Here is a 22,935-nt window from a genome sequence, read left to right as displayed (position 1 = left end):
AAAGTTGATTAAAATTAAAAGTCCTATTTGAATAATGAAAGTTTAATTTATACTAGACTGTCCCTTTAACAGCACTAATAACCAGTAAACTGTGCATGAAAACTACTACTAGAAACTGCATACAGAATCCTGTGGGACGAGTAAGAAATAATTTGTCAAGTTAAAGGGAAAAAAATGCAATGATGCCGAGCTCCAATACGTCACAGCATGCCATGTTAGTGTTATAGAATTAGCTATACAAATAAATAGTAACAATAATTATCTTCCCTAGCTAACAATACTGTTGATTATAATCTTGCATGTTGTTTTCTGTAGTTAACGATTTCTGCACTTCAGCTGCTATTGTCAGCGTGTTCTCCCAATGATCATAATCCTAAAATACTTGAATTCAATACCCCTAATGTTTGAAATTGTTACCTCCCAAAAACAACATAAAATCATTTTCTGTCGTGTTAATCTTTTGATTTCATAATCCAAAAACCAAATGTGCTTGATTAACTGCAACCTGTTGTTTACTGCAGTGTTTTTCAACCAGTGTGCCGTGGCACATTAGTGTGCCGTGAGAGATCCTCAGGTGTGCCGCGGCAGACTGACAACAGTGCGGGGGTGTCCCTCTTTCAAATTTTGAAATATTGGGAGGTATGTGACAGGCTCATCAGGCATCATTTACAACCATGATATTGACATTCATTCACAGACAATCATTATGATTGTTTGTGAATGAATGTCAATATGTCCTGTATAGTTTGTAGGAGGCATGGCATGGCAGCACAGTACAGTGTGTATGTATATATATATATATATATATATATATATCCTGTATTAGGCTACAATGTGTGATTTTGTAAAATTTTGGGATGGTGGTGTGCCGCAGGATTTTTTAATGTAAAAAAGTGTGCCACAGCAAAAAAAAGTTGCAAATCACTGGTTAACTGTATATATTTTTTGTTCTTCCTATATTTCTTAGTCTTCACGGTTTATTTGTAATATACAAAAATAATTATCCGTCAGCCCTATAACACTTGTACCTGATTACAGAGCAATATTTACAAAAAGATAACTACACAAATGATAAAGAGGTTGAGGCTGAATATTATTCATTAAAGGAAGGTCTGTAAACCCCTATTATTCATCAAAGGAAGGTCTGTAAACCCCGCATTCAATGAGTAAAACTTTTGATAAGCTCACCAGCCTTGTAATAATGTCTAAAGATGAATAACTAGCACAGAATAGACTTAGTGTGTCACACTGTCTGCAATTACTCAGGTACAGCAGCTTCCCCAAGGAATATTTTATATTTATTGAACCACCATTATATTAATACAATCTATCTGACTCAGACCATTCCAGGGTAACAAATCGTTTTATAAGGAAATCTCCCAATAGACTACTTTGCTATATTACCCTCAAAGTCTCCCTATTTCACTTTACACAACATTTAGGGCATATATTTTTATTGTTAATGTTTCTTATCAGTGATATTTTTCTGCATCTTTTATTATGTGTTTTAATTCATAATTGTTAGGTTCTGGAGCAGGATTTTTTTTCAATCAGGGCCAGTGAACAAACTTGAGAAATCCTGTTATAATACTGTACAAAGATTAGATATAGAGCTTAGGCAATGCAGATTCCACTTGGTATTATGGAGCAAAAAGCTGGGTTACCAAAAAAGCAGCAAAGCAAGTTTAAATATAATATTTAAATCATGAGTGTCCAGAAAGGGAGACAAATTACCCCCTGGAGTTTTACTCTTAATATCCCATCATACGTGTACCATTAAAGGAAACATGTCATTTTAAGAGATTTTTCAATTTACTTCTATTATAAAATTTTATTTTTGTCATTCTCTTGGTATCCTTTGATAAATTATTAGCAATGCACTACTGAGAGGTAGCTGAACACATCAGGCGAACCAATAAGAAGCATATATGTGCAGACACCAATCAAAAGCTAGCTCCTTGTAGTGCACTGCTGCTCCTGAGCCCAGGTATGCTTTTCAACAAAGGATACCAAGATAACTAAGCAAATTGGATAACAGAAAAAAATAAGAAGTTGCATATTCTATCTAAATCATGAAAGAAAACAAGGGAGTTTCATATCCCTTTAAGATTGTCCTGTATTTCTGTAGGGATTCTATATTGCTGCAAAGTGCCAAAACAAAATAAATCAGGGCGGTGACAGATTTGTGTTCAAGTCTCAGAAACAGATTTAAAAATAAATCAAAGTAAATGTTTTAATTGCTGTCCACCCTTTAGTTTGTAATGATGAAATAACCTCTCTTTGAATTCTGAACCTCGTACATGTAAGATTATTTGCCTGCAAGCAGACATGTGCAACTGATCATTACTGCAGCTTTTACCACTTTGCCCCCACGTCTGCTCTTTATGGCTGAACAGAGACCTTAAAGGGACACTATACCCAAACATTTTCTTTCATGATTAAGGTAGAGAATATAATTTTAAACAACATTCCAATTTACTTCTATTACCTAATTTGCTTTATTCTTTAGATATACTTTAATGAAGAAATAGCAATGCACACGGTGAACCAATCACAGGAGGCATCTTTGTGCAGCTACCAATCAGCAGTTACTAAGCATATCTAGATATGCTTTTCAGCAAAGAATATCAAGAGAATGAAGCAAAATAGATAATAGAAGTAAATTAGAAAGTTGTTTATAATTGTATGCTCTTTCAAAATCATGAAAAAATGTTTTTGGGTTTCATGTCCCTTTAAGTGACGGTAACTTGAAAGCTCTATTACCTAGGGCCCCTAATTCAGCTGTTGCATGCTCACTATGATATCCCCAGTCCTAGCTCTGAATCTCAGCCAGCACAAACACTTTGTTATTCTTTCATCTGGCTCTGAGGGATTTGGCAGGAACCCAAACATTACTTTCCAAGTCCCTTCCCTGCAGAGTTTGTTCTCGTTACTTTGTGCACATGCGCTGGAAAGACTGCACTGTGGAGAGAAAGTTTCTTCTACAAAATGTTACTTGGTGGGCAAATCTCATCTCATACTTTACGCTTTGGAGGTGAGAAGATGTATAAGGAATAGAATATCAGCTCTACAACAATATTTTTTTATTATTAAGTATATTATTAAAGTGATTGAACATAACAAGTTCAATAAGGAAACGATAAGAAAAGAAAAACAAAATACGTATACTGGGTTAGGTTTGTCCTGTTGTATCAAAATGCAACAATAATCTTTACTTGCAGCCTTAAAGGGACATGAAACACAAAATAATGATGTTATATTACCAATGTTGCTTCATTACTGCTGGGAAAATATTGGTAAGCCAATGATAAGATGCAGATATGGGCAGCCACCAATCAGCAGGTAGCTCCCCAAACTAAGCAAATTAGATAATAGAACTAAATTGGAAAGTTATTTACAATTGTATGACCTTTCTGAATCATGAAGGAAACATTTTGGGTTTCATATCCCTTTACCCTGCCCCCCCTACACACACACACAGAATCAATTAAAAAATTATATCATTTATATACATTATAGCAAACAATTAATATTTTACGTAATTAAAAATATTTTAAAATGATTTTGCCTGCCAACTTATTATTGTGTTTTTCCAACCACAGATCTTTGTTGATAGTTTTCCCATTTGACGTCCAGCAATCTCAACCTCATACAGGGGGATTCTAATTTATACCATAACAGTTGTGTACAGGTGTACGGTGATGGACATATAGGACCAGATTACATTAAGGGGAGTGCTAAAAATCACTTTCCTAAAAGCGATATTTGTGCTCTATTTTATAATTCCAAGGCACGCTCATGTGCGCTAGAATTACAAGTTGACAGCAATGCGAACACGACCTTGCATTCGCATTGCTGAGAAGCATTGTGCTCACGAGAGAGCACTTCCATAGGCTCCTATTAAGACGGCATCAGAACCTCGCGCAGTAAAGGGGGTAAGCAGCGCAGCTCACGGTAGCATTAACCAGTTACTTGTAATGGATGATTAAATATTGAGCGCCAGTAAACGGGCAAATTTGCCCTTTTGGGGGCGAGCAGTAATTTAGCACTCAACTTGTAATCTAGCCCATAAAGATGCTACCTTGACAAATTCAGTAATGAACATGGTTTGCACCCCGATAAAACCACCACTATTCATACAGCACAAAAAGGGACACAGCTGCCCTAGTCATATTATATCCTTGGTATTAAACAAGAGTTAAATAAAATTGGTTTTGATTCTTTGAACACTGCACCACAGTGCTTTCAGACTTCCAGGAATGCATTTGCATCTTCAGAAATCATACACGAGGGAGGGGCACAGTCAAAAGTAGAGTATATACACAGCTGGGGAAATATCACTGCAGTAAGGGGAACGATCACAATTGTGGTGACGCACACGGGAGGTGGTTGCCATTACGCAGGGGGGGACTAGTGCCCCCCAGCTACCTACAGAGACATCTATGCAGCAATGTCTGATTTAATACAGAGCCACTCATTAGAACAAAAGCATTAACAAAGTGCTACATGTGGAATAAAATCTGTGGTTAAAACTATATTGTACAATGTGCTATTATTAAGCAATTATTATGTACAGAATTATTACATTCCCACTACACTACTTTATTGTGATTTAGTATTGTTAACATAGGCTTTAATATATGCCTTTAATACTAACATAAACTAAATGCAGTGCCACTTATGGTGTTTGTAGCTACTGAAATGAGGATATTAAAGGGACAGTCTAGTCAAAAATAAACTTTCATGATTCAGATAGGGCATGTCCTTTTGAACAACTTTCCAATTTACTTTTATCACCATTGTTGCTTTGTTCTCTTGGTATTCTTAGTTGAAAGCTAAACCTAGGAGGTTAATATGCTAATTTCTTAGACCTTGAAGGCCACCTCTTAGATCAATGCATTTTGACAGTTTTTCCCCACTAGAGGGTGTTAGTTCATGTGTATCATATAGATAACACCGTGCTCGTGCACGTGGAGTTACCTAGGAGTTAGCACTGATTGGCTAAAGTGCAAGTCTGTCAAAAGAACTGAAATAAGGGGGCAGTTTGCAGAGGCTTAGATGCAAGGTATTTACAGAGGTAAAAAGTGTATTAATCTAACTGTGTTGGTTATGCAAAACTAGGAAATGGGTAATAAAGGGATTATCTACCTTTTAAAACAATAAAAAGTCTGGTATAGACTTTCCCTTTAAGTATCTTGTTAAAGGGATAGAAAGGTCAACACTGAGCTGTGCATGGGTGCATTTTATACTTCTATTAGAATAAAAGCTTCTAATAAAAGTTACATATGCTGTGAGAGCCTGTGCACCAGTATTCAACCACCACACCTTCTCACAGAGGCCCTGATATTCAAAACCTCGCAACAGATATTCTAACACCTCTTGTCGGTACAGTGAAGCCCTTAAAAATAATTCAGAAACACAAATTTTATCTTGAGAAATGTGTGTTCGTTATGTGAAACAGAGACCCCTACATTACAATACAAGGTCTAAAAAAATCCCAAAGATTTTGTGTGATTTCTCTTCATGCCGGTGAGATTTTAACTTTCAGGCTTAGAATCAGCAGTGGCTCATATGATACAAATGAAATCTTCACTGGCCGATACACACAACCAGCAACGCTCTAAGCTTGAATACTGGTGCATGGGCCCTGACACCATATGTGCAGATGCCTCTGGAAAACAGTAATAACTTTACTAGATGTATTGTTGCTAATGGTAGTATATTTCTAGTCAATTTTGACCTTTCAATCCCTTTAAAGGGACAGTCTACACCAGAATTTTAAAAAGATAGAAAATCCCTTTATTACCCATTCGTTAGTTTTGCACAACCAACACAATTATATAAATACACTTTTTACCTCAGTGATTACCTTGTATCTAAGCATTTACAGACAGCACACCTTATTTCAGCTCTTTTGACAGACTTGCATTTTAGCCAATCAGTGCTGGCACCTAGGAACTCAACGTATGTGAGCATAGTGTTATCTATATGACACACATGAACTAACACCCTCTAGTGGTGAAAAACTGTCAAAATACCCTGAGAGAAAGCCTTTAAAGGCTTAGAAATTAACATATGAACCTCCTAGGTTTAGCTTTCAACTAAGAATACCAAGAGAACAAAGCAAAATTGGTGATAAAAGTAAGTTGGAAAATTGTTTAAAATTACATTCTCTATCTGAATCATGAAAGTTTATTTTGGACTAGACTGTCCCTTTAAGTATTATCCAGAAGAAAAATAAAATATGGTGTTCTTGATTTATGTTTGAAGACGGAGTATTGTAGCAATACGTGATAATAAATAGGTTTAAAGGGACAGTCTACACCAGAATTGTTATTGTTTTAAAAGGTAGATATAAGAGGTGGACTTCAAGATCTAAGAAATTAGCATATGAACCTCCTCGGTTTAGCTTTCAACTAAGAATACCAAGAGAACAAAGCAAAATGGGTGATAAAAGTTAATTGGTAGTTGTTTAAAATTACATGCCCTATCTGAATCATGAGTTAATTTTGGACTAGACTGTCCCTTTAAGCAATGCTTTTTGTTGTCACTAACCTTCTGGCCTTGTCGTCTCAAAATGTGGAAAGAATCTTGGTTATCTCTCCAATAGAAAAGAAGAAAATCCAGTGGTTTATGCAGTTACCTGAAATCAAGAAAATAATTATGGTAGTTATACTAAATTGCCTACAAGTCAGTAAAAAGCAAAGTGATATTTAAAAGACTGGTATCATTTTTTGCTGGATAGATAATGAATAATATTCTGCTGGTGGTATTTTGTAGGCATTAGTAGGATCTTCATTTTGATTTACAATACATACTATTTTATTCATTTTACTCTTTTTTTTAAAGATGTAATTTATAATCTTTGAACATTATCATTTGTGAGTTTTTGTGAATAATCAAATGCATTGAATTCCTAATGTTTTTAATATCAGTGTAAGTATGTATATGCATCTTTGTTTATATGTGTGTTTATCTGTGTGTGTTTGTATGCAAGTGTATGTATGTGAGTTTGTATGTGCGTGTGTCAGATGTGTGTGCATATATGAGATGTGTGTGCAGGGGCGGAACTACAGGGGGTGCAGAGGGCACAATTTTTTTCAATAAAAAACGTTGACCTGCCACTGCTTGCACTGCTATCATGTAAGTGTGACATGATGCTTCACTAGTGTCTCTGACTACAGGGGTTAGTGTTTCTGTTTTACCCATTGGTGTTTATGTGTGTGTGTATGTGACTGTGTGTGTATTTATGCATGCATGTGTGTGTGTTTGTGGAACCAGCAAATTACAGACCTTGTTACTACAGCATGGGGGGGGGGGGGGGCGGGGGGTAAACGGTGTCAGTCTATACAATACCACTATATACAGTACGGGGGGGGGGCTGGACCATGTCACAGACTACTGTGGTCACTTTATAAAGTACTGGGGCAGGTAGGGTCAGGCCAGCCATCTCACCGGCAGATTACAGACTGTGTCACTGACTCACTATATACAGTACTGGTGGGTTAAACAGTATCACTATATACAGTAATAGGGGGTCAGAGCATCTCACAGGCTGTGGGCACAGGGTACCTCCTTTTGCAGACATGTAATCTGATTCACATTTTTTTCCTGTGTTAAATATTAAAAGTTAAAAATAAAAAAAAAGATATGTATCAAATTCACCTTTTTTTTTTGGGGGGGGGGGCTTCTTAGATTCTTGCACCTGGGCCATATGGTTTCTACTTACGCCTCTGTGTGTGTGTTTCTTTGCAAGTGTATGCATGTATATGTTTGTATGTTTGTGTGTGTGTCAGATGTGTGTGCATATAAGAGATGTGTGTGTTTGTATGCAAGTGTATGTATGTATGCCTTTGTATGTGCATGTGTCAGATGTGTGTGCGTGTATGAGATATGTGTGTTTGTATGCAAGTGTATGTATGTGTGTAATGAATGAAGCCGTGGACTCTCCTCATACAGATGGAAATTAAATTATCAGGTAAGCATAATTTATGTTGTTTCTGAAATTATCACAAATAGCATAATCCAATCACTGCGAGGTCCAACATGAGATTGTAAAAAGGCAGATTTTGCTTTACTTCTCCACGGGACATTCCTTGCATTTCTGAAAGTGAAGAGGAAAAAGCCCATGGCAATATAGCGCTATCTGCATTATCTGTACTTGTTTTCACCACACAACTACTGACTATGGGCCTGATTATCTAAAGCTCTCTGCTCAGGTCAGATCATATAAAATGATAGCCAGCACTGCAAGATACTTAGTGAAATTCTATACTTTTCTAAGATCTCGCAGTGCTGGAGGGTTTTCCTTTTGAGCATTGAGTGAGTTCAGCCCCTGTGAAGTCTGCACTATAATGTCTCTCCAAGCAAGATCATTTTTAATAATCAGGCTCTATGTGATATAACCAGATGCTTTGGCTACTGTCACTGTAGTCATCTTGGTGCAAGACAGAATCTGATTAATTTCTCTGTCTAGTTTGATCAAAAAAATATTTTGTGAAGTTAAAAAAATAAATGTAAGTTTAGTACAACTTTTTAAGATTTCTACAATGATACAATTGCTCAAATTACCTAGTATTATCAGAATAATACAAAGTGTGAGGCACCTGTGATAAAATAAAAACATTAATTCTACCGCACACCCTTCATAACAAAACCGAACATTAGCAATTGTTTATTGTCCTAACAGTAGTATCGCAATCCAACCCAACCACGGTTCCAGAATTACCCAAGGTCCAGTTCCAGGACTAGATGAAATAAGGATCCATCCAGAGACAGCATCATAACATCACGCAGTGAAGGAAGTATGTAGCGCAGCACTTTTAAATATATATGTATATGAATAAAAACATATATATTTATGTGTTAATATGTGTATATACACAAAGTAACACATACATATATATGTATATAAGCATATACATCTATATTCCTATAGACAGAAAACAAACGGCACCCCACTCCCACCAACTTTAAAGCCCCAAAACTGCCTAGTGCAGTTATTTTTTATTGCAACAAAAAATGTACTTTTTTTTTTTAATAAAAAAATTATAATTCCCTCTATTTTGAGGGCATTTGGGGCACTTTTAGAAAATCAACTAGAGATCTAATCTCTGGTTAATTTTCGGAGCGCGCACCAGCCACTTGCAATGGTTGGTTAATTATCGCACGCCTGCCAATGGGCAAATTTGAAGGAAAAATCTTGGGTTTCTATTCCCTTTTTTAGGTGTCCTACCTATGCAATGGGAAAATAAAAAAAAACTAATAAACGAAGAAGCCTGATATATAAATGTGTTCATTATGATTTAAAATTATTTTTTTAAGTTTGCTTTTGATTATTGACACTCTAATAAGTTAAAGATTGTGCTATAATGTTTAGCATACTAAATTCATATAACATATAATATTCTCTTAAAATATAAACAGAAAAACGTTAGTTGTTATCTTGCTTTACGTAATTACACCTAATCCTTTTCCAAACTATGAAACTACAAATTCTACAGCTTCAGCCTATAATGTGAACTGACCAGGGATTTTCCTGCCTTGTGAAACTAGTAATAGTCATATGTAATGTCTGAGCTCTGCTGGTCAGACCTCATTTTAGAATAAAATTAACTACTGTTCACAAATTACACAGACTAAAGTGAACAGATCACATGTTTTAAGTAATATACTGTACTACATTTGTCCATTTGTAAGAGAAATAAATGCAGGGTATAACCATTATGTTCTAGTGGGCAAGGAATGTACTGAAGGGTTAACGCCTCTGTAGGAAAGAGAAGTGTGTGACACAGTATACTTGTTACTTTGTTGTCCAAGGTGGAAAGCCTTATTTACCTATTTACCGTTACTGCATTATGTAACTCATCGCCGCCACCCATAGCAAACATGAAAAGACACAGCTTACCCAAAAACAAATAATAAAGATCGTAAAAACATGTTCTCATCATCCTTGGCTATTCCCCTAGTCATTCCCTAGACACTGCTTAGTTAAAAGCTCTTTAAGCACACCTGCTGATATAAGTTATTTAGGATGCACTCCCACCTGTGGCAGTTGTAATTCCACATACAGTGAATTATAATATAAAATAATAAATAGAATGTCTGTATCTACTTGCTGATAAATTACTACTTAAAGGGAAGATTGGTGGTGTGTGAAGATAAAATAAACACAAAACCGACCTATGTAGCTGTACTAAGAGCACTTCATATCCTACTGGAGAACACTCAGGGTTAGGCTTCAGTTCTGCTCCTATTGTGCTTCCAACTTGATTCATGTATTTCCCGTATATTCATTCACTCACAGCTAATCGCTCACCTACATATCAGTGCATTTTTTTCCCTTTGTACACTCAAAAAAACAAAAATTATGCTTACCTGATAAATTTATTTCTTTCTTGACACGGTGAGTCCATGGAATCAGCAATTACTGTTGGGAATATCACTCCTGGCCAGCAGGATGAGGCAAAGAGCACCACAGCAAAGCTGTTAAGTATCATTTCCCTTCCCACAACCCCCAGTCATTCAACCGAAGGAAAAGGAAAGAAAGGAAATAACACAAGGTGTAGAGGTGCTTGTGGTTTATATAAAAAACTGTCTGAAAATAAGGTCAGGCCGTGGACTCACCGTGTCAAGAAATAAATAAATTTATCAGGTAAGCATACATTTAGTTTTCTTTCTTAAGACACAGTAAGTCCACAGAATCAGCAATTACTGTTGGGAATCAATACTCAAGCTAGAGGACACAGATGATTAGGGAGGGACAAGACAGGAAACCTAAACAGAAGGCACCACCGCTTGCAGGACCTTTCTGCCAAAAGAAGCCTCAGCTGACAAAAAAGTATCAAATTTGGAGAAAGAAAAACAGAGGCGCCACAATGGCCTAGTACCACCAAAAAAGATGATGTAAATTAATATAGTAAGAAATATACTCACAAGAATATTGCACCCAATGGTGCTATTCGGGCAGGCTGAACCTTTTGCAGTAGTCCAGCTCGCTGATTAGACCCAGCAGTCGTGTCAGGTCTGGAACATATCAGATAGTAGTCTCCTTGTCTGTTAAAGAACCAGCAACCATAGCCCAATACCAATTTGGACAGGGAAAACAAGGTATAAGGTAAATCATTGCACTTACAGAATTTGAAGCACCTCCAGGTGCACTAAGAGTAGGCTGGGATTTCCCAGCCTCCCAGCTAACTGTACTCCACAGCTTACTGCACACCCAGGAAAACAGTGATGTGATATCCAAAAAAAGGGCAGAGTGATATTTGGATAGATTCTACCAAACACAGCAAGTTCCCACTCCCCGGGATGGAAAGTCTGTCTGCTCAGGAAATCTGCTTCCCAATTGTCTACTCCTGGGATGTGGATGGCAGATAGACAGCAATTGTGGGCCTCCACCCACTGAATGATTCGTGCCACCTCCTTTATGGCTAAGGAACTCTGAGTTTCCCCCTGGTGGTTGATGTAGGCCACTGAGGTTATGTTGTCCGAATGGAATCTGATAAAACGGGCTAGGGCTAACTGAGGCCAAGCCATCAAGGCATTGAAGATCGCTCTCAACTCCAGAATGTTTATGAGAAGAGTCAATTCCTCCTGGGACCAGAGCACCTGCGCCTTCATTGAGTCCCAGACTGCTCCCCAGCCCCTCATGCTGGCGTGCGTGGTCACATTCACCCATGATGGTCTCTGAAAGCATGTCCCCTGGGACAGGTGGTATTGAGACAGCCACCACGGCAGAGAGTCTCTTGCCGATTGAGCCAGAACTATCCTCTGTGACAGGTCTGCATAGTCCCTGTTTAATTGACTGAGCATGCATAACTGAAGCGCTCTCAAATCGAATCGAGCAAAGGGAACTATGTCCATGGAAGCCACCATCAGACTAATTACTTCCATACATTGGGCCATTGATGGCTGTACAGCCGATTGTAGAGCTAGGCAAGAGGAAAGAATCTTGGCTCTTCTGACCTTGGTCAGAAAAATCTTCATTGATAGGGAGTCTATAATGGTTCCTAAGAAGACCACCCTTGTAGCCAGAATAAGGGAACTTTTTTCCAAATTCACCTTCCATCCGTGGGTACGAAGCATTGATAACAGGATCTCTGTGTGAGATTCTGCTAGATGAATGGATGGCACCTGAACCAGAATATCGTCCAGATAAGGTGCCACTGTAATTCCCCTGGATCGGATTACTGCCAACAGAGCTCCCAGAACCTTTGATATTCCCAACAGTAATTGCTGATTCCGTGGACTCACCGTGTCTTAAGAAAGAAACACTGTTTTTGCTAAGCCATTCCAGACTTCTACCAAATCAACATAACAGCAAAAATAGGTACATAAATTATATGGAAGGTTTATACTGGACCATGGGCCATAAAGAAAAAATTATGGGCTATGCGGGGCAGACGATTTAGGTGATTTTGTCAAGAACCTAATTGTAATTTCTGTGCATTAGCATCTTGACAGTCTTTGACGAAGCACTGCAAATAAATGTGTTTACTTCAATCTGGCACAAAGATGATTAAGTTAGCTAGCTATAAATACTGGTTTTCTGTAGAAGAATGACATCAAAATGAGCTGATGTTTTTATTAGAAAGGAAAGTGCTAAAAATTTCTGCAGACTTCTGCACATCCACTGAAAAACTGAAGCATGTGTATCAGTGGGACATATTCCTTTTTCCAATTACCTGCTGGTCTAATGCAATAGACTGAAAAGGTTTTGAACTAATGTTATGAATTTTAAATACTGTATTCATATCTCAAATCTTATTTTGTGACCACAAATTCTGTATTTCTGTGTTTGTACCATGATCTTAATAGTTTTAGATGCCTGGTTTTGGTTACCAGTCTTGTGTGCTTCTCAAAGATGCGCTTTATGAATGACACTGCAACTTTGTACAAAACTCGCCATTAAAGTCTATGATGTTTTTTTTAAATAAAGATTTACAGCTAGGAATAACGCATTTATCACTGTACAAGCATTTCTCGTAAAATGCTTGTGCAATGCCACCCCCTGCAGATTCGCGGCCAATCGTCCCTTAGCAGGGGGGTCAATCAACCCGATAGTATCCGATCGGGTTGATTGCTGTCCGTCGCCTCAGAGATGGCGGACAAGTTAAGGAGCAGTGGTCTTAAGACCTCTGCTTTTTAACTCCTGTTTCTGAAGGCTCGCGCAGAAACAGTAGCATTCGGGCCTTGTTAAATCGGCCCCCTGTTATGGTGATCCAATTATTATACCCTGCTAGGTACATTCAGGAATAATCCTAGCTGAGCTGCAGATATAGTATTATGCTTTTTCCAGTTAGCTATATTTTCTATTGCTTTCCATCTTCCCTTTTTGCTGTGCAATAATAATTTGGTCCAGTGAATCGCATCTGGACCTTCATAAGCACAAGTGTTTAAAGGGATATAAAGGTCAAAATGGAAAATGTGCTTGGATGCTTTTTAATTTTAAAAAGAAATATTTTCAGAATATATTTCCATTGGCAAGAAATGCTTTTAATAAAATGTATTACTGTTTTAGCGGATGCACACATATGCTATGAGGACTCATGCACCAGTTCAAGCATCATCTCTGAAAATGTGTGGGGTTTGGATACTGGTGCACATGCCCTCACAGCAAATGTGCATGTGCCACAGAAAAACAGTAATGACTTTTACTAGAAGCAATTTTGCTAATGTAAGTAGCCATGTTTTCCTGGACAGTGTGTAGGGGGTGATCATGCATTGTGCCTACAGACAGCATATGAACAGTGCTGTTGGACAGTACTATTCATGTTCTTCCTTACACACTCTAAAATATGTAACTCTTAAAGGGACAGTCTACACCAGAATGTTTATTGTTTTAAAAGATAGATAGTCCCTTTATTACCCATTCCCTAGTTTTGCATAACCAACACAGTTATATAAATAAACTTTTTACCTCTGTGATTATCTTGTATCTAAGCCTCTGCAAACTGCCCCCTTATTTCAGTTCTTTTGACAGACATGCATTTTAGCCAATCAGTGCTGGCTCATAGGAACTCCACGTGCATGAGCACAATGTTATCTATATGGCACACATGAACTAACACCCCTAGTGGTAAAAAACTGTGAAAATGCCCTGAGAGAAGAGGCGGCCTTCAAGGGCTTAGAAATTAGCATTTGAACCTCCTAGGTTTAGCTTTCAACTAAGAATACCAAAAGAACAAAGCAACATTGGTGATAAAAGTAAATTGGAAAATTGTTTAAAATTATATGCCAAATCTGAATCATGAAAGTTTATTTTGGCCTAGACTGTCCCTTTAACTGTCCAGGAAAACATGGCCGAGGTGGCAACTCTAAGTATATAGCAAAAATGCTTCCATTTCATATTGAAATGTACCCATGCAAATTTTAATTGTGACCTTTCTATCTCTTTAATCTGTATGTAACATTTTGAATACGTCACCTTTGGTGAAATAGTTATATACTAAAGTTCTCGTAATCTATTTTCCCCCAAAATGGTGATTTTGTTTCAGGCTATAAAAATATTAGCATAATGCTAAGCTTTTGCATAAAATATTGGGTTTGCTAAGAATTTTTTTTAACACTAACTACTTTTCTATTATGCAAAACTTATAAAAAAAAAAAGGAAAAAGTACATTTTGATAATAGCATGCCATGTTCTGACCCTTAGTCCTACTTAGAACAAGGGCCTTATAAACTGACCACAATAAAGTGACAGCAAATATATTCATGAGAAGCAACAGCTTGTAAAGCTGGAACGTCTTTTAGAATATGTCTTGATAGTACATTTTTGTCTGGAATAATTTACAAGATACATTAATTAATCTCTGAATCATACACACACCAAACAAAAATAACTTTAAAAAAAAGAAACTTGCATTTTTGCACAAAATGTTTAAGAAACTTGATTAGCAGTAGGCGTTTGCAAGAAGTTAGGCGCTTGAATGTTGCTAAAATTATCGCTGTGGTTCAAGTAACAACACAGAAATAAAAATTGTTACCATTTTTTTTTTTTTTTTTTGCACTTTCATCTGCTCATGACTGATTAGATACAAGTGGGCTATAATGTGTTTAGTTAGCTCATGAAATTGGTGTTCTTGCCGTGTACAGAAATCTGGCAATGAGTCAGGGTTGAGTTTCATCTTCTTAATAAAAAGTGAGGTAATAAAGGGAGATCGAAGTAAAGCAGAAAATAAAGAAAATATAATTACAAAAAGAAAATGTTCTTGCATGTTATATAACATTTTATTATTATACTATTGTTTGAACATAACTCCCACAATGAGATTAAACACATAGTTAAAATCAGTTCCAGAGTAGAAATGCACTATTGGCATATAGTGGAACACATCTTATGAGTGCAATTCTGCTGAGCATATGTAAATATAATTTTCAACAATGGATATTAATATAAAATTAATTTGATAGTAGAAGTGTCTTAAGAATACATGTTCTAAGTTGTGAAAGTTTAATCTTGAGTTTCATGCTCCTTTAACTCTTGTCAAGATATATAGCTAAAGATATGGAAACTGTAGTCCTTAATAACAAACATTACAACATAACAATATATCTTGTAGTGGCATCAGTAAGAAAACGGTGACTGAGGGGGAATTCAAAGACGGACATTAAGATGAGGCACAAAATGGCAAGAACATATATTAAAAATAACAATAAATGGCATTAGAAGTGCGTGCAATGTGATTGAAAACCCATTGTTACTTTCCATTTAAACATGTGTGCATCAAAAATGTGTAATGCCACCCCAGTGAAGCAAAGATATGCTGCACTTTTGCAGTAAATGCTTTAAATCAAGACATTGATCGCTAACTTTGGCGCTACCCAGAATGCTGAGAAGTCAGTCACACATTTTAAGGAGCCAGTGAATAACTTAACATATAAGCAAAGTAGCCACAAATAAATAATGAAAGTATATGGCAAAGTTATCTTACTATGGGTAACTAAACATTTCACATCAAAATCTAAAGGCGTTTACTTTTCCTTTAATTAATCAAAACTAGCAGACTATATAATTTGCACAATTCACACTTCTGCATTAGTGATGAGTGATTGAAACTGTCTAGTGATCATGGTAGATGCAGAGACCTCATAAAAAAGCCTGTAAATGAAAAACACCTTTTATATGCAAACAAAATGCTATATTTGTGGTCATAAACAAACAAATATATAAATGCTGCCATGTTTACGAGCCCAAGAGTTAGACACATTTATTTATTTATTTTACTAATGATGGATGCAATTAGCGCAAGTCTTTTGAAAGAACGACACATAGTCTGCTTTATCGTTTCTCCAGCTCCTGCAAAAACACTAGATATCTCCTTGGAAACTTGTTTGAATCAATACCCAGAGTGCAGTGAGGTGGAATGTAGACGATTTGCTGCACGTAAGCCTCCCTGAATAATTATAAATTACTTTTTTTCCCCTCATGAAAGTCCTTTGCGCTGAAAAGGGATAAAATTATGTTAACCAATTATTTACGTGAGGGGCCTACGAGGCATTTCTCTGTATTGTTACTTGGTTGGTTAAATTAGTGCTTTATCCAAGACTGAATGATGCTTCCCAGTTTTCTTGAATAATGTAATTGTATGTTTCTTGAGAACAGGCGCAACCTTAAGGACATCTTATGAGCTGCTTGCTTGAGATACAATAGGTCACTGCCATGGTTCATCCTAATGATTATGGTCACAAACTAATCAGATATTTTACTTAAATTGACATGCAAACAAAAAATAGCCTGTTATGCACACTAAGGAATATATAAAAAATATCATGAAAAATATTAAGTGAAATCTATTTACTTGTGTTCTAGTGAGTTTAAAAATAAATAAAACAAAACGGAAAATATACGTTTGTACTTAAAGGGACAGTATACACTCATTTTCATATAACTGCATGTAATATACACTACTATAAAGAATAAGATGCACAGATACTGATATAAAAATCCAGTATAAAACTGTTTAAAAACTTACTTAGAAGCTGTCAGTTTGGCTCTGTTGAAAAGGTAGCTGGAAAGCCCACTGCAAGTGGGAAATAAGACTCTCCCCCCTCCCCCTTCTTTTGCATATGAAAAGACCCTTTACACAAACAGGAGCAAGCTGGAGAAGGTAGCTGACGGTATTCACATAAAACTTTGGGGCTTGGTTAGGAGTCTGAAAATCAGAGCAATGTTATTAAAAAATAAGCAAAACTATATATTTATTTAAAAAAAAAACTTTATGGGCTATATAAATAGATCATCTACAAAACATTTATGCAAAGAAAAAATGAGTGTATAATGTCCCTTTAATACATACTCTTTTATGTAGCATGCTCTAAATATTGGCACTACTTCGGAAGTCACCACAACATTAAAATGGTATTTCTGTTAGTGACAGTATTCCTGTTAAATCCGACGTCGGATTTCTCGATAATCGCGCCATAACAAATGTGTTGCTATAGTAACCCAACCCTACAATATAAAATGTATGTTTAACTTCTGCGCTCCTTATCTGTAATCACCTCTAGAGAGAAACTAAAACAAAGATACATTGAAATTATTAACAAATTAAATGAATTGACGAATGTTTTATTTAAAGAAACATAAAACCCCAAATTTTTATTTTATGATTCAGATAGACAATTTTAGACGACTTTCCAATTTACTTCTATTATCAAATTTTCTTAGTTGTCTTATAATTATTTGTTGAAAAGTAGTAAGGTAAGCTCAGGAGTGTGCATGTGTCTGCAACACTATATGCCAGCACTTTTGCAACAATGTTATACATTAGTAAGAGCACTAGATGGCAGCACTATTTCCTGTCATATAGTGCTGCAGACATTGATAGTAGAAGGAAATTAGATTTTTATTGTATTCTCTAGCTGAATCATGAAAAAACTATTTTGGATTTCTGTCCCTTTAATGAAAAAACATTTTTGTGTTATTACATTTTTAAATTTATTGATATATCTAATATTTAGTGCTGCCCTAGGCATAGGCCTAGTTGTAATTATTGAGATATTTGCTTGATTATATATTTATGTGTAAATACATATTTATTTTTAAATAGGAACATAACTCCAACTAGTCCTATACCTGGGCCAGCAATCTATTCTATAATTGCGTTTGCAATGTCCGTCGCCAGTTGCGCACACATCCGCAATAAAATATTGGCAGCGCAAGGATTCTTTCACCACAGCAGGGTGTTAAGCTGCATCCCGGTGGATTCCGAAAATGGCAGGGTGGTCACCACCCTGCCATTTTTGGAATCCACCGGGATGCGCAGGCAAATGAAGCATTACAAAAAATTTTTTTAAAAAAATGCACGCAATAAGTATGTAAAAAACACCTAACCGCAAGCAATAAGTATTAAAAATAAAAAATACCGTCCACAATAAGTATTAAAAAAAAAACCTAAGCGCCCGCAATAAGTATTTTAAAAAAAAACCTAACCGCCCGTTTGAAGTATTAAGAAAAAAATAAACTAACCGCCCGCACGAAGAATTAAGAAAAACAAACTAATAAAATTATTAAGCCCTAAATCCGCAAATCTTAACATTGCAACCTACCTAATACATCTATTAACCCCTAAACCGCCAACCCCCCAACACATTAAACCTAATTTACCTATTAACTCCTACACCGCCAACCCCCACAATGCAAAAAATAATTTAATGACTAAGCCCCCTAACCTAACAACCCCGAAATTAACCCCTTAATTACAATAAAATACATTAAAAATAAACAAAGTCCCCCCTAACAGTAAAACCCCCCACCCACCAAACCCCCAAAATAAAAAAAAAAATAACACTAAAAAAAACTAAACTACCCATTGTCCAGAAAAGGGCATTTGTATGGGCATTGCCCTTAAAAGGGCATTTAGCTCTTTTTCACTGCTCTTAAAAGGGCATTTAGCTCTTTTAAGAAAGCCCCCCAAAAAAACTAAGTTTAAAAAAATAAATAAATATATATATATATATTTTAAAACAAACCTAACACTAAAGCCCCGAATAGGTACTCACGGTTTCAGAAGTCCGGCGGAGAACGTCTTCTTCCAGGCGGGTCTATCATCTTCATCCACAGCGGAGGCGGAGCAAAGGTCCGGAGCGGTCTTCCCAGATGTGGCGCTCCTCGTGGCGACGGTGGTGCTCCTCTGCGGCAGCAGTCCTCGGCGAAGGCATGGAGGTTCCTCTTCATGCGATCGCCCGCCGCACACTGAAGAAAGAATTCAAGGTACCCCATATTTATTGGGGTACCTTGAATTCCTATTGGCTGAAATTTTCAAAATCAGCCAATAGGATAAGAGCTACTGAAATCTTATTGGCTGATTTGAACAGCCAATAGGATTTCAGTAGCTCTCATTCTATTGGCTGTTTTGAAAAATTCAGCAGCCAATAGAATGAGAACTACTGAACTCTTATTGGCTGATTTGAACAGCCAATAGGATTTTAGTAGCTCTAATCCTCTTGGCTGTTTTGAAAAATTCAGCCAATAGGAATGCAAAGTACCCCAAATTGATTGCGGTACCTTGCATTCTTTCTTCAGTATACTACGGACAATCAGATGAAGAGGAGCCTCCATGTCGCAGAGGACCGCCGCCGAGGATCGCCACATCTGGGAAGACCGCTCCGGACCTCTGCTCCGTGCTGCCTTTGCTGTATGAAGATGATGGTCCCGCCTGGAAGAAGACCTTCTCCGCCGGACTTCTGAAACCGTGCATACCTATTTGGGGCTTTAGTTTTATTTAATTTTTTTATTTTTTTTTATTTTTTAACTTAGGGTTTTTTTGGGTTTTCCTTAAAAAGCTAAATGCCCTTTTAAGGGCAGTGAATAAGAGCTAAATGCCCTTTTCAGGGCAATGGGTAGTTTAGGTTTTTTTAGTGTTAGTTTTTTTTTATTTTGGTGGGTTTGGTGGGGGTGGGGGGTTACTGTTAGCGGGGACTTTGTTTATTTTTAATGTAAAAGAGCTGTTTAACTTAGGGCAATGCCCTACAAAAAGCCCTTTTAAGGGCTATTGGTAGTTTAGCATTAGATTAAGGTTTTTTTTTTATTTTGGATAGGGATTATGTTTAATTTTTTTATTATGGATAATGTGTTTATTTTTTTCTGTAGTTCTATTTTTTATTTTTTGTATTTACAACATATAGACTGCCCTCTGGGCAGGCTTACCATCTAGTAACTATATCAAGTGAAACATTTGAATTGTTTGAAAACTAATTCTCAAAGGAAAAGAGGCCTCAAAAAGCTTATTGACAGCGTCCAACGGTGTTTTAACTGTTTGCACTTTCAATAGAAACCTGGTGTCAAATTGCACTTTTCATATTCTATTATTTTCTATGGGCCGTGTAAATCTTTTTTGGCAGCCATATCTTGGCTGCCGGTAACGATGGAAAACACGCCATTGTAAATTATCGATAAGCTCAATGGCTTACAACACCAGTTTTTTCGCTATGACCTTGCGAAAACCATTGCGGCTCAATGGAAAAGAGCCCATTGTTAGTTAAGTTGTTGGGACCTCGAGTCTGATTGGAGAGAGGGTGGGTGGTCAGAGCACAAAGTGTGGCTGACAAGAAGATGGAGTCTGGTTGTCCCAGGGGCAGAGTTGGATGTTATGTGGGTTGGCTCAGGTGGCCTGGGGGGGGGGGGGGGGGAATTGGGCATTTCTGGGAAGTTAACATTTACCAAAAGTTGTGGAACCAGGACATAAATTGGGTAGAGGAAGCAGTGGGGCAATACACCACAATGCAGGACAAATGGAACCTTAGCATTGAGAGGAATATTGTTGGTTGACAGGAATACTACATACAGTTATATTGACTGACAGGGATAAGACCAAAAGGAACATCAAACACTGTATTATGTATATGAAAGAGAATGTGGTGAAATGTATTTTCCAACACAGGGACATTAGTGTAAGATAAAAAAGAAAGCTGTAATACATTTAAAAATAGCCCACTTTAATTAACGACTTTTAACTACCCATAACAGTAAGTATCTCTTCTAGAGGCAACTGCCTGTGTTTTTAAAGGAAAAAAACAAATAGTTGTGCCATATAAAGAGCTATTTGATGTTGATAATCTCTTTATATAACAGCAAACATACGTATTAAATAACCATGGAAAACATTATATGTTTGAGGGTATAATTAAACACAAAACTGCAATAATTGGCTTTAACGCCAAGTTTATTATTTTAATCTAGTAACCAGACTCCTCCACAGCTTCCAGGAGTTTAAAAGTTCCCCTAATTGTCCACACCCATAAGCCAGATGAGCTGCCTGCTTACTTTATTTCAAACATACGCCTTTATTAGCAGATATGGCTTGTAAGGTTGCCAGGTGGCCAGTATTTAACTGGACAATTTTATAGTTTAATTTTTTGTCCAGTGAAACTTTTTTTTAAATGGACTTTAAACTGACTGATTTTTAATCAGCACCACTGCTAGGAGCACGTACCTTTTTACAGTGAGCAGAGAACAAAAGTCCCAACATGTGGTAAACTTTATCCTTGGTCTTTAGCGTTGAGGAATGTCTGCTTGGCTTTAGGGGCACACAAGACCATATTACAATTTATCCCCTCTAATAGTGGGTTAGCATTCATGCAAGAATTAAGCCTCCAATTAACAACAATGTAATTATGTCACAGAGACATTCTACCAAGGCTTATAAATTCCCATAAGACTTTTCATAAGGTGCTTGGTTATTCTAGAGACAAGTCATGAATCCCCCCATCTCCGAGATACCCTCAATGTTGTTCCTGATTATCCATTTCTCATTACCTTTTTCCTGTCCTGTGTTATATTCTGACTTCTGGCTCCTTGTCTACTTTGTTTCCTCAACAGTTTTGTCTTGCTGCCTGAGCACTGTACCTTTTTGCATAGTGAACTGTTTTACTGGCTTGACCTCTTGGTTTGATCCCTAGACTCTCTCTTCTGCTTAAACCCTTGCCTTGATGACTGATCAGACTGATACCGGATGTTGACTTTTAGCGCCTCCCTGTGACTTTACCTTTGCCTAACCCTTGTGTTCTTCTGCTTGTCTGAAATGTCTACTTGGTTTGACCTTGACTTTTCACTTGACTACGGCTTACTTTTGGGCACTTTCACCTACCAGCCCCTGTGCTTACTCTCTCTCCAGCAGACCTGTTCTAATCCAGGCTTCTGCAAGTAGAGGAGTATGTGAAGATGTACTAAAACCTACTAATTCCTATGTTTCCAAATCTTTTCAGGTAATCTTTACAGATAGCATATAGCTGACAGGGGCCTAAGGCATTAAAGTTTAGCAAAGGGTCTGATCTAGAACTGATCACAACAATGCCTATCTCCCTGAGTCATCCACTGGTAGTTCAGTATTTTTGTGGAGGACAGCAATCCTAATGACTTGGCCATCATAGACCAAACTCCTCGCTTATCAGCCCCACCCACCACTATTTACACATAAGCATGAAGTTTTACTACCCTGTGCTACTGTAGACATAAGTCACTAAGACTAAGCACTGCATATTTGCCAGTAAATCATTTTTTATTCTCAGGGATTTACTGGAGCATATTCTAATGAATTCCAATTATGTCACTCTACATGAGAAATATAATATTCCACTAAATTGCAGAGGTTAACTTTTTTACACACACATGGCACACAAACAGACGCACACACACTCATACACACATACACACACACTCATAAACACACACTTACACATGCTCACACACTCATACACACACATACATACATATGCTCACACACTCATACACACACACACACATACATATGCTCACACACTCATACACACACATACATAAATATGCTCACACACTCATACACACACACATACACACTCATACACACATACTCACACACTCATACACACACATGCTCACACACTCATACACCCACATACATACATATGCTCACACACTCATACACACACACATACTCACACACACACACACTC

The sequence above is a fragment of the Bombina bombina genome, chromosome 6, assembly GCF_027579735.1.
Source record: "Bombina bombina isolate aBomBom1 chromosome 6, aBomBom1.pri, whole genome shotgun sequence".
NCBI classification, from domain to species: Eukaryota; Metazoa; Chordata; class Amphibia; order Anura; family Bombinatoridae; genus Bombina; species Bombina bombina.
Note: the sequence above shows the minus strand (reverse complement) of the source record.